The following is a 12,853-nucleotide window of genomic DNA, read 5'->3' on the forward strand; positions in this document are numbered from 1 at the left end:
AACTCAGGTCCTTGTGCGTGCAAAACCTATGCTTTTATTTCAGGAGTTGTTCACTTTTTGGAATGGAGTGGGGTGGAGGTCAGGGCCCTGTTGGTGGCTGGTCCCTCAAAAGAGCTTGTGAATCATGAAGGCATGATTTCGCCAAAATTTTCAGTGGCTTTGCCATTTAGTCTCAGAACTTCCGCACACACTCTGCCACCTGTCCTTGTCACCCCCAGCCTTGTATGTATGATGACAGCTGCTTTCCCTGGCTGGGACTCTATTCTGCTCCTGATCACGTTCCTAGTGTCCAGTCCTTTCTCTAAGGGTCACCATGGGGTGCAGAAGGGGCCACAGAGGTTGGCGGGACACATGTCCCCGTCTGTGTCCACGTGGCCCCAGAGAGCAGAGCAGGGGAGCCAGGCCTCCCTCAGTGGAACCAAGCTGGTTCTCTGGGCCAGAGCTGTTCGCCCGGCGGGGCTGCCTGGCTAGGGAGTGATCTCTCCGTTGCTGGAAGTATGCAGGCAGAGGCCAGGCTTTGGAATTCTCACCCTAGGAATGAAACAGCCTCTAAGGCTCCTCTTCTTTAACATACATGGTCCCAGTGTGTCCGCGGGGCTGGTGAATGCTGTCTGGGCACCTGGGATCAGACGGGGCGGACTGGGGACCCGACTCCGCCAAGCCCTACCCCCCCCCCCCCCCCCGCCCCGTTCTTGGCTTCCCTCAGCTTGCTAGCGCCCATCCCCGCCTCGTTATTGCTGTTCTAGGTATCAGCTGCCGTGTTAACAAATACCCCATAACTTACTGGCTTAAAACGGCAGCCACCGTTCACCTGGCTCTTGAATCTGTCACCCGGCTCGGGCTCAGCAGAAGGGACTCCTCGCTGCTCCGGGTGCCATCAGCTGCCATGGTCTGAGCGGGGTCTTCTTTTCCCCTTCATGGTCCACGAGCCGCTTGGTCCCCCTCTCTGCGTGGAGGCTGGTTCCAAGTCTCCGCATGGAGCACGGGGGACGTGCGTGATGTTACCCAGCCCGCGTGGAAGGAACACGGCCGCCTTCAGCCGCCCTCTGTTGCTCGGGCCATCACAAAGGTCAGCCTCGTTTCAAAGAAGCAGAGATGGAGGCTCCACCTCTCGAGTGCGAGGGACAGGGGACACGGCGGTGACCGTCCTTGGAAAATATATAATCCGTTGCCTTAACTCTGCTTGCTTCTCGTTTGCTGTCCTGTGACCACAGGGACCTGGTGTCGCTCGCTGCCACATCTTCAGCTTCTGGACGGTGCCTGGCAAACAGTAGGTGCTCGATATGTGCTTGTCGGATACAAAAATGGAGAGAGGATGCAAAACAGAGGCAGAGTGCCTGGTCGGTGGCTGGCAGAGGGGCGGCTGACGGCCCGCGGGACCCAGAGGCAGGGAGCCCGCCACGGGGGAGGCCGGAGTGGGCCAGCCTGTGGGGTCTGCGGCCCATGAGCTGCGTGGGGCACCGGCCCGGGGCGGGGTCCAGGCAGGCGGAGGCCGCGTCCACTCGGCAGCCTCCCTCCGCTGGCAATTTCCCTAACGGCCGGGGCCGCACAGCCAAGAGTAATGAAACAGAGGAATGTGGGTGACATTTTTCTAAAGAGGAAAAATGTAGACTTTCAAGTCAAACTGAAAGACTTATCGGGTTCGCAGCGAGGCTAGAGCTCACATTTGCGAACCGGCTGCTAGATTGAGGGGCACAGCCGAGTCCCGGTGATGCTCGCTCCCCGCCGGGCCGTGCCTGCCGACACTGTTTTGACTGCATCCTGGCACCGATTTTACTCCGGCTCGTCCGAAACGGAGATGGGCTGCTCTGGGGATGGCGGCCGGGAGGCTGCACAGGGCTCTTCGCCGATTGGAGACGGGGCAGGTGCCGGGCTGGGCACCCGGCTGGCACCCGGCGGCTGGGCGATGGAATTGACCACAACACCCAGTGCGATTCGCCCATCGAGAAAGTTCTCTTTCCCCCTCTCCACACGTCCTGTCTTGTTTCTGACACCCCCTCCCAGCCCAGCAGCCCCTCAAGGCTCAGAGAGCTCCAGGGCCTCATCCAGGGTGATGCCAGGGGACTCGTCCTGAGGCCCCACACAGTCCCTGGTCTCCTGGTTGTCAGGCCACCGCGTCCAGAATTGGACCTTCTGGTTAGTTGAGGACTCTGGTTACGTGTGGGGTGTCCTGGCCAGTCCTCTGGGTTTGTTTGTTTGTTTATTTATTTATTTAAAAGATTTTTATTTATTTATTCAGGACACACACACACACACACACACACACACAGAGAGAGAGAGGCAGAGACACAGGGAGAGGGAGAAGCAGGCTCCATGCAGGGAGCCCAACGTGGGACTCGATCCTGGGTCTCCAGGATCATGCCCTGGGCTGAAGGCAGGTGCTCAACCACTGAGCCACCCAGGCTGCCTGTCCTCTGGGTTTAGATGGTGGCTTCCAGAGGCTTCTTCCAATACCCCTGAGCCCCTTTCCTGTCATGTGTGTCCATCCATTCTGTGGAGCTCCATTTACTGGGCCATCGGACCAGTGTGGCTGTCGGCACCTTCGTTCCTGTCCTGGAGCATCTGCTGTGTTTAGCTGTGGACGCCTGAGGTCTTGAACTCGATATGCCCCAGACTGAACCCGACATCCCCTCCCCTTCCCTCCTCACTCTCCCCTGGGGTGGCTTCTTTCATAAACCGGAGGAACACCTCTGTCTTTCTAGGAGGTGCCCTTGAGTCCCTTCTCCCAGGAATCCCCAGGCACGACTGTCCCCAAGACCTTGAGCATCTCGGGTCTGTCTGCCTCTTGCCTCCCACACTGCCACCACCCTAGTGGGTCAAGACTGCCAAGCACCGCCCACCCCCACCAGTCCACCCCAGTCTGTTCTCCCCTTTGCAACTCAGCCACCCCACAGCAGCCAGAGCCTCCTCCAAGATGCAGCTTACTCCCTGCCTCAAATCTAGCTTCTCAAGGGTCTATGGGGTCTGGACACCCTGCCCACCTGCCTGCCACCCCAGTCCTGCCACCCGTCCAAGCCCCACGTGCACGACCAGATCACCTGCAATTTTGCACGTGTTCTTTCTCTTCTCCCTCATACCTCAGTGTGCACACGCTGCCCTTTCTACCTGGAAAGCCACAATGTATTCAAATGGTCTGCTCCTCCCTCCTGTCCTGCCCTGGGCGGTGAGCTCCTTGGAGACAGGCCTGGACTTTACCCATTTGGGTTCCCCGGCACCCTTCATGTGCCTTAGCTCATCACAGGGGCTGGATGCACGTTCATTGTATGACTAAGTGACTCCAGCCTGTTGGTTGACCACGTCCTCTGAAGAGGTGGTCCAAAGCACTGGGGGTTACCCAGACATGTGGTGGGTCCCAGGGGCCTGGACATTCAGCCCATGGTGTCATGGGACCCAGCTGGGCAGAGATGGCCTTAGGAGCTAAGGCTAAAGTGAGGCTCAGCATTTGGGAGCTGGGAGCCTATGGTTGTCCAGGGAAGGGACTCAGGTCAAGGTGTTTTGGGTCTTGTCTGGGGGACAGGGAAGGGAAGGTCCAATGGCCTGAACAAAGGCCTGGAGGCCTGGAAAGGAAATTGTCATGGAGGAGGGAGACGGCCAACAATGAGGCTTGTCTGAAGCCAAGACTGGTGCAGTATCAGAAAGTCAGGCAGTTAAGCATCTGACTTGATGTCGGCTCAGGTTATGATCTCAGGGTCCTGGGATCGAGCCCTGTGTCAGGCTCTGTGCTCAGCAGAGGGCGAGTCTGCTTGGGATTCTCTCTCTCCCTCTCCTTCTGCAACTCCCCCGGCTCATGCCCTCTCTTTCTCTCTCTCAAATAAAATAAAATCTCAGTGCCTATAGAAACCTCAAACCCAAGCCTCCATTCACGGGTGGGGAAATGGAGGCCAGGGGCAGGGGGCCTAGCTTCCAACAGAACCAGAACTGAAAGCTGACTCTGAGCCGAGTTTCCCTGGTTCGGGAACACATCCCGAGGAGGAAACGGGAGGTGCTTGGCCTACAGAGAAGCCCTTGGGGCCATGGAGGGAAACAGCATTCCTCAGACCTGTTCAGATCACCTCAATGTTACTTGAAGGGTGTGGGGGTCACAGAGGCACAGACTACAATTTCCTTGGAGGAAATGACCTGCCGTCTGGGGTGGCAGGGGCATGTCTGGGGAGACAGGCTGGTAGACCAAGGGGAGGGAAGGGAGGTCCACCTTGCCAAGTCTGGGTCGCTTCTGCCACCAGCTGCCCCTGTCCTCTGGGCCGGCCTTGCCATCCGCAGCCAGCGGGGGACGGGAGCTCACCAGCTTGGGAAAGCCCTCGCCTTCCCATACTGTTCCAGTCCCGTCCAGAGGGGCTGGCTGGGGCTGTTGCCTGGTGCCTCCATCAGCTCTGTCCCCGTCCCCCATATACTCACAGTAACAATAAGTCTTAAACACTACCATTGGCGAAGGTGCATGGCCCGCCTGACTTCACTTAATCCTCAGGAGTTAGGAATTCTTCCCAGTTCACAGAGGAGGAAAGCGAGATTCGGTTGGCTGGATTCAAACCCAGATCCGCTGGCTTCAAAGCTCTGAGGTAGTAGACTGAGTGTTATGGACAGGCTCAGGCCCGGTGTCCTACTGCAGGGGATTGTCAGGAGCTGGCTGGCCCCGGTCCCCACTGCGGTGTGTCTGGGCTTCCTATTCTGGGGTCGAAGAATGTTGACAGGACACAGTATCTGCCATCAGACGCTTGGCCTACAGGGAAAGACGCCCGGCCCTGTAATGCACCTTGTGGAACCTCCCCGATGCTTTCTCAGAGCCCCCCACCCCCCAATGTGCACCAAGGCGGGTGGTTCTCTCCCTCCCTCCCAGCTCTGGCTCATGATGTTCGCAGGGCGTTTGCGTGATGTACGCCCCTCTCGATAGATTCGCAACTCGCAAAGACGGAGATGGCACCCCTAATGCATTGCCTGGGCCCCATAGGTCCTTCGCTAGTTCTGACTTAATATTGTAAGATAAACACGCACACACACAGAAACATGCCAAAGTAAGCTAGGATATGTACGAGGGGTTTCGAGCAGGGCAGTGCCTTTTTTTTTTTTTTAAGATTTTATTTATTTATTCATGACGGACAGAGAGAGAGAGAGAGAGAGGCAGAGACACAGGCAGAGGGAGAAGCAGGCTCCCTGTGGAGAGCCCGATGCTGGACTTGGTCCCAGGACCCAGATCATGCCCTGAGCCAAAGGCAGACACTCAACCGCTGAGCCATCCAGGTGTCCCAGGACAGTGCTTTGAAAGGATTATTATTTTATGTATTTTACACGAGTGAGCCATGTTCATGATAAAAATACTAGAACATCAAGATAAGGATTAAAAATAAAATCTCTCTCACCAGTAGCCGCTATTACTATTTTGGTAAATGAGCCTTCATACTTTTTCAAGCTATACAGGGATGTTGCATTGACTCATTCCAGCGGGCACCATGCATACGGTATTCTTGAGTGATTACAGTTGTCTAGTGCACAGCCTGGGCCACTGTGTATGGCAACCTGGAGTATGTGTATGTCTGTGCATGTTAATTTTTATAGCAATGATGCCAAACTACATATACTGTTTGAAAAGTTGCATTTACTACCGAAAGAATACTGTTATCATCTTTTGTGTTAATAAATATCTCATTTTCAAATGTCTTTAAGATAATTTAGGCTATCAGGTTATTTTCAATGTTTTCCACTTAGTGATACTATCCCATATTATGATGAACATTCTTCTGGGTCTTTGTGCATTTAAGTTCTTGGGATAAATTCTAGGAATTCTGAGCAAGAGGATATCTGGTGTTTAAGGCTTTTGATACAAACTGCCAAGTTTTTCTCTTGGAGTGCTGTAGCGATGCGCTGTTCCACCAATAATGCAGGAAAGAAAAAGGCCAGTATAAATCTGATACGACAGTAAGAGGAGGAGAAGGAGAGGATATGATGGAGTACTTGGTTTGCCAGGAGCCTGCAGAGAGAGATTTCTCTTTAGCAGGTTGAAGGAAGAACAGTCTGTCAGTAAGGGCTCAGCCTTGTGGCCTGTACTGTTAAAGCCGCAGCTTTACAGCTCCGGATCGGGCTCTGCCCTGAATCTCTATTTGACTTTGAGCAAGTCATTTACCCCTCTGCAGTTTCTCTCCCTATAAACAAGCAAGATTAGGCTAAATTTGGAACAGAACATAGATCATCTTGTGATTGATTGGTAATGCCTGCCTCAGAAGAGATTGCCCAGCCCTCCTGCCTTGGCAGAAAAGAGTTCTGTGATCACTTAATAATGCCTGCCACGGGCGTGGGAAGTGGGGTGATGGAGCCTTTGCCATGTATTTGCTGTTTCAGGACTAGACACCCTTAGAGGCTACTGAGACTCTGAATAGGTAGGGAATTTCCCCCAATACTTCGTTTTTCAGAAATGTCTAGACTTTGAGTCATGCTTCATCGAGTTAGCCAAGTGCTCCTACTCTGGTCTGTCATGTTCTGGGTGTATTGCAACGGAGCTGAGAGGCAAACGACATCTAATTTCTGTCTCTCGACCCTAATCTGCATCTCATGACATTGTCTTCAGCCTGTAGAGGGAGGATTGGGTATTTCCTGCAATTTCAGTATTCCATTCAGTTTTTATCATTTTAAGGTTCATGCGTTTCTAATTGTTATGAATACCATGGCAAAATTAATAGTTCTATGGTTGGTTTATTACATTTAGTAAAATTATGTGCATGCAGTGTTTGCCAAGAGAAGACGCGGCAGGCTCCTTAATCATGTAAAGATGATAATTTAGTTGTTACACTTGTTGAAATGATGGGATTAATTTTTAAAAAGTTTGCAAACTGGAGGAGAAATGTAAAACATTAATTTAGTTAGACAAGCAAGCCGACAACTGACAAATCCTTTCAGCCAAACCCGGTAATGGAGATGCTATGGACCCCGCAGGGAAGAGACTCATCAAGGAGGCTTTGGCTCTCTCGGGGAATTGGGAGTGTGAGGATGGAGTGTGCTGTGTGACTTTTGGGGAACCACTTTCCCTCTCTGGGCCTTTATTTTTCTTCTATAGAATGGGACTAGCGATATGGTTTCCATATCATGTCTTGCAGAGTCCTAGGGCTTCAAAAAATGTCTTGGGAGCTTAAAAAAAGGCAGATGGGATGAGATTTCAGCAGAATGGGCATCAGTTTTGGGGAGTCTTTGGAATTCCACTTTAAATTTTTGTTTGAACAAAGAATCCCGTTACTAAAAAGTAAGACTGAGACTAGAGGATTCATAGAGATCATTCTATCTGTGACCCCCTGGGTGACACTGCAGGTGTGTGTGCCCACTACTGTATGAACTAGGTGTGGAAGGAGGAGGAAGGAGGCTGCTCTCATCAGTTTCACTGAGAAGGAACCATGTGACTTGGGTCCTGAAGGATCAATAGGAGTTCTCCAGAGGGAAGGAGGAAGCGAATGGAATTCCACATGGAGGGAACAGCATGTGCAGATGGCCTGGAGGTTGAGGACTAGAAGGTACTGGGGGAGGCTGGACAATCTGATGTGGCTCAGGTCAGGGATCATGGGTGGAGAGAGCATTGAGACTTGATGAAATGGAACAGAAAAGCAGGTACAGGCCCACTGGGCAGGGCCTCAAATTTTGGCATGAGGATTTGAACTGTGGCTAGCGGGCAGTGGGCAGCCATGGCAAGTCCTTGAGCAGGAGAGAGGCAGGCCCCTTTGGGAGCTGGTTGCTGGGAATGGGACAGACTATGGAGGGGAAATCGGTCTCTCCGGGTGGCTCTGCCTGAGACTTCTGGTCCTCCTGTCAGCTCCAGAGGGATCCCAGGTCCCTACAGCCTGCATACCAGAGCTGGCTGGGCCTCACCATTCCCAGCCCTGGAATCTGAGCATGCTTTTGAGGAAGGGGGCCTGGGAGGCTGGTTGGTGGAAACTGGGAGGGTGGGGAAGGACTTTTCAACTCTTCTGGCTCCTTTTAGCCGGGTGTGATTTACAGGGATGTTGTGCTGGTTCCCAGGGGAAACCAACCTTTTCCCACTACCCTGGGGACTTTGTTGGAATCTAAGGATATCATGAAAATTCTTACAAGTTTTCAGGGGCGACTCTCTTTTCCCTTGACGGCCTCCTCCCTCCAGTCGGCCATATGAGCCGCGTTACATTATACGTCGGAGGCTCTTCCCTCTCCCTGGATCACCCTGCCCTGCCTTTCCTTGCCCCAGGGTAACGGTGACCCTAACCACAGCAGGAGAACCAGCAGCCACAGCAGACAGGAACGTGGATTGCGTGCCTACTACGTGCCGGCACAGCACTAAATGCTTTACATGCACTTGCTCACAAAATTCTCTCACCAGCCTGATGAGTCTAAGACTTTTAGCCAAAGCAAGCCAGAGAGATGAAGAACTTGCTTAACTAAGGCCTAGAGCCGGGAAGAGGAGGAGGTGGGATTTGAACCCAGGGCTGCCTGAGATGGGACAGGTCTTGGATTTGGGGAGGCTTGGCTGAGAGTTTGACAAATCTGGGTAAAGGGAAGAGCAAGAGGAAGGGAAGGTTGAATCAGGGGTGTGAGAGAAGTGGAAGGGGAGGAGAGGGACACGAGTCACGTCTCGGCAGCCCTGATTGGGACAGCTTGAAGAGAGGAAGCAGAAGCATTTGCAAAATGAATGTCTACGAGGCTCCAGGCACAAAGCAAAAGGAGACAAAGGACATGGGGCCTCTGTGTTAGGATGAAAGGGAGCAGGTGACTCACTGTGGGTGAGAGATGGGATGCAGAAAGCTGGGGCTTCTGGAAGCCCCAGTCTGGGAGGAGGCGCAGGGTCTGGTGCCGACACCCGGGGCTTCTGAAGGAGCAGGACAGGCTGTTGGCTGCTTCACTTTCTGGGCCTTCATAGCCATATCAGCAACCAGGAAGGGGCAAGGGGGTTACAAGTGTCCAGGTGCCTTTTACAAGCTCACCTTGACCGCAGTGCAGCTTTCAATGCAGAGAAGCCACAGGCAGGGAGATTGGATCGTTGGGCAAAATAACCACATTTAAAACATACAGCAACATGCATGGCACCGTGGGTGGTGTCGTCTGGGCACCAGGCAAGGCCAAACGTCTTCCACCTTCAATCCTGTTTGTGTGTCTGCATGACTGAGCATCTGAGCTCCCTGGGTGGCACTGTCCAAACCTCCAGGCCTGTATTTGAGCAGCTCTCTGGGCTTGGGAGGTGGGGTGTGTGTGGCAAACGGATCACCCCCACCCCGATGGGCACAGACGGGCAGAGCAACCCTACTACCCTAGCAGCTGTACTGTGACCCCAGTGCCAGCATTAGCTCCATTTTACAGATGAGAAAACAGGCTCAGAGGGGACTGGTTGGCATCTGGATATGGGTCGGCCTCTAGAGCTTGCCCCCTTGCTTTTCCCAGGGCTGAGCCTCCTGCCCCCTCGTTTCTCAGGGGTGGGTATTTGGCTGGTTCAGAAGGAACCCCCCACCCTGTCCCTACTGCCACCCCTGCTCTTGATGGGTCCCCACCCTGGGTGCAGCTTGAGGTTACTGTAGCTGATGCTGCCAGGTGACCTGGTTGGCTTTTGTGCCCAGACCCAGCCTCTTGCCCAGGGGGCTCCCAGAAGCTGCTTGCTACAGGTAAGATGGGGAGAGGGGCTCAGAAGGAAGAGGGGAACGAGTGGGGAAGGCTTAATTCAAAGGGAGAGCAAATGGAAAGCCATTCATGAAAGACAGAAATAATAATAATAATAATAATAATAATAATAATAATAATAATGGACACCTAGGTGGCTCAGTCAGTTAAGCTTCTGCCTTCGGTTCAGGTCATGATCTCAATGTCCTGGGATGGAGCCCCAGGGAGCCCGAGTCTGCTTCTCCCTTTCCCTCTGCCCCTTGCCCCCTCTCTGTCTCTCTCTCTGTCTCAAATAAATACATAAAATATTTTAAAAAAAGAAACAATTAGAACAAGAATGGTAGTAATAGCCAGGCCCTCTTGATGAGCACTTTCCACAGATTATCTTACTGAATTTGGACGGCAGCTCTAGGAGGCAGGTACTCTCATGCCTCCATTTTACAGATGGGGGACACAGAAGTTTCGGGAGCTGCTGAGAAGGGCCGGGGATTCTGGCCCTGCTTGGGTGGGTTTAGGAGCACGTGGGGGCAGGGGCATGGCCAACATGACCTTTCGGGCTGTCCTGTCTGCAGAGCCACCGTGCCACGCTGGACAGTGTCGGCCCAGAGCCGACCAGGCTGCCCAACAGTGGCACGTCTCCCCTCCTTCCCTGAGCCATCTGTGGGTTCTGGGGAGGAAGCATCCATTGAGACGAGCAGAGCGGCCGGTGGGTCTCCTCTCCACGGTGGGGCTTTCCCTCCTGATCTGAGCTGGGAGCAGCAGGAACAGCAATCACAGGACAGGGAACAGCGGCTGTGCGGAGCCAGGCCCTTGCTGCTTTATCTCATCCAATCCCGTTGCATCTCCGCCAAGTGTGACCAATATTCCCATTTTGCAGAAAAAATAGACTAAGGCTCAGAGAGGTCACGTGACCCGCCCAAAGCTGCACAGCAGGGGGCAGCCGGGCTGGGCCGGGTGAGGGGGGGCCCCCATGTCTCTCCCTCCTTCCTCGTCCTGAGGTTGGCTGCAGACTCACCTTCACTGGTGCTCCAGCATCCGCCCCTCAGGACCGCCAAGCGGGACTCGCGCTCCGGGCCTGACACCGACGGTGGAGAGAGCTACCCTCTCGGGCTGTACTCCCATCATACGTCCTCCCCTAGCCTGGCCCGAGTCAAATTCATGTGATTTATGCTGAAACAAGCCACTATGTGTGTTTAATCCTGAGGCTGTGATGACCACAGCTTTGGTCTGATTTATGGGGCTGTCGGGTTTTTTATATGAAAATCACTACCTGAGAATATTCGTCCTCCTAGTATTGACGGAGTCGGACCATTTGCTTGAGAGGCGCTGAGAGAAAAAGGGAGTCCTGTCTCAGCCTCTGGGAGTTGGGCTGCAGATCGCCGGGGGGACTGCAGGAGATGCACATGTGGGGAGACCCACACCCTCTGGGAACGCATGCATATGGGCACGTAGCCCCCACAGCACGTGTTCATGCCCATACACTGTGTACGTGTGATAGGCGTGCCCACATGCAGACACACGCGTGAGGGAATATATGCTTGTGCTTACACTCAGCCACAGTGCACACTCACACTGGTGTGCGTGCATACATATGCTATGGCCATGCCCACACATACACATGTGCATGCACACACATGCACAGGGATGCACCCAGTCACGCTCACATGGGACCATGCATTTACCCAGGCTTAGTGCGTGTGTGTGTTTGTGCAAACACATACAAACACCCACATGCACACATAGACCCAAACATACTCAGATGCTCATCCACATGCTTCCACACTGCAGGCGTGCCCACAAGCTCACTCGTGGAGGCTCAGGCATATATTTCACACCACCCAATTCCATATCCACACTCATATATTTGGACAATTTCATGTCCTGCACACCACCCTGGTCAAGGCCTGAAGGCACAGAGAGGGACTGGGTGAGGAGACCTGGGTTCAAGTCCTGGCTCTTTCCCTTCCTAGCTGTGGTTTTGGGTAGATAGATATTACTCTCCATGCCTCAGTTTCCCCATCTGTCCAAAGGGGGCATGGAAGCCAGCTCAGAGTGCTGGATAATTAAGGGAGGCAACATCGTTAAAGAGCATGACGCATAGTGGGGCTCAGGAAGTGATAATTCTTCAAATGAGTGGCTGGACCCTCAGGAGCCATGACTCTGGGTAGGGTAGTTGCTTCCCAGCTTTGGTGTTCAGGCCTGACTAGGTCCTCTGTTTGTGTTCCGTACGCACTTCCCACTCCAGCTGTCTGGAACTACTTATAGTTCCCTGAGCCCAGCAGACCCCCGGAGCCTCTAGGGTTTTACCAATGATATCCCCAGGGCTTGGAATGCCCTTCCCTTACATCTCTCCAGAAAACTCCTACACGTTCCGCAAAGCCCAGCCTCGGTCGGAGTCATCGCCTCCAGGAGGTCCTCCATGAATACATTGCCCTCTATGCACTCGCACAGGTTACCTCTTTCTTTGCCTGTCTCCGGGTCAAGCTCCAGTGCCTGGTATGTAGCAATTACTGGCCCAATGACACTCTTTAATAAGAGATTAGCTCATGAATCCACTCCCAGGACTGTGTTTTTTTCACATCACTGAAGTAGGGGCCTAACAATAACATTAAGGGCTGGCGCTGGCTGCTAGGCCCCGTGCTAAACACCATACCTTCACTGTCAAACTCCTGTCCCATTTTATAGATAAGCCAGGTGAGGCACAGAGAGATGACTAGCAGGCCCAAGAGGCCTGATGGGGAGGAGCTGAGCTTGATATCTGGTGGACTCCAGCATTCGAGTCTTAGCCACCTGCCATGGAGGATGAGTTGATGATTGACTGACTGGCTGACTGACTGACTGACTGGCTGACTGACTGACTGAATGAATGAATGAATGTCAGCCCAAAGGAAGGAATAAATCAAGAGACAACTAGGCAGATGCAGAAACCAATGGCTGCTTTACTTCCTCCTCATGGGTCACCGTCGACAAGCCCCCCTCAATGCCACCAACCCCAAGGCAGCGACCAGGGCACCTGCTCGGGAGGCCCTAGTGGCCCTGGGCAGCTTTGATTTTTGGACAGACCCCCTCTCTCCCCCAGCTTGTGCTTCCTGCTTTGTCTAGATGCCAGTGGACGTTGGGCCGTGGCTGTCTGCAGGATGTGGACTTTGGGTCCTGAGCCCCGGCTGGCACACGTGCCAGGGCCAGCCCGGTGCCACCCCAGTGCCCAGCCCTGCTGTGGCTGATAGACAGGAATCCATCCAGGGCCAGCTGCAGCCCT

Source organism: Vulpes lagopus, chromosome 14, assembly GCF_018345385.1.
Source record: "Vulpes lagopus strain Blue_001 chromosome 14, ASM1834538v1, whole genome shotgun sequence".
In the NCBI taxonomy this organism is placed as follows: domain Eukaryota; kingdom Metazoa; phylum Chordata; class Mammalia; order Carnivora; family Canidae; genus Vulpes; species Vulpes lagopus.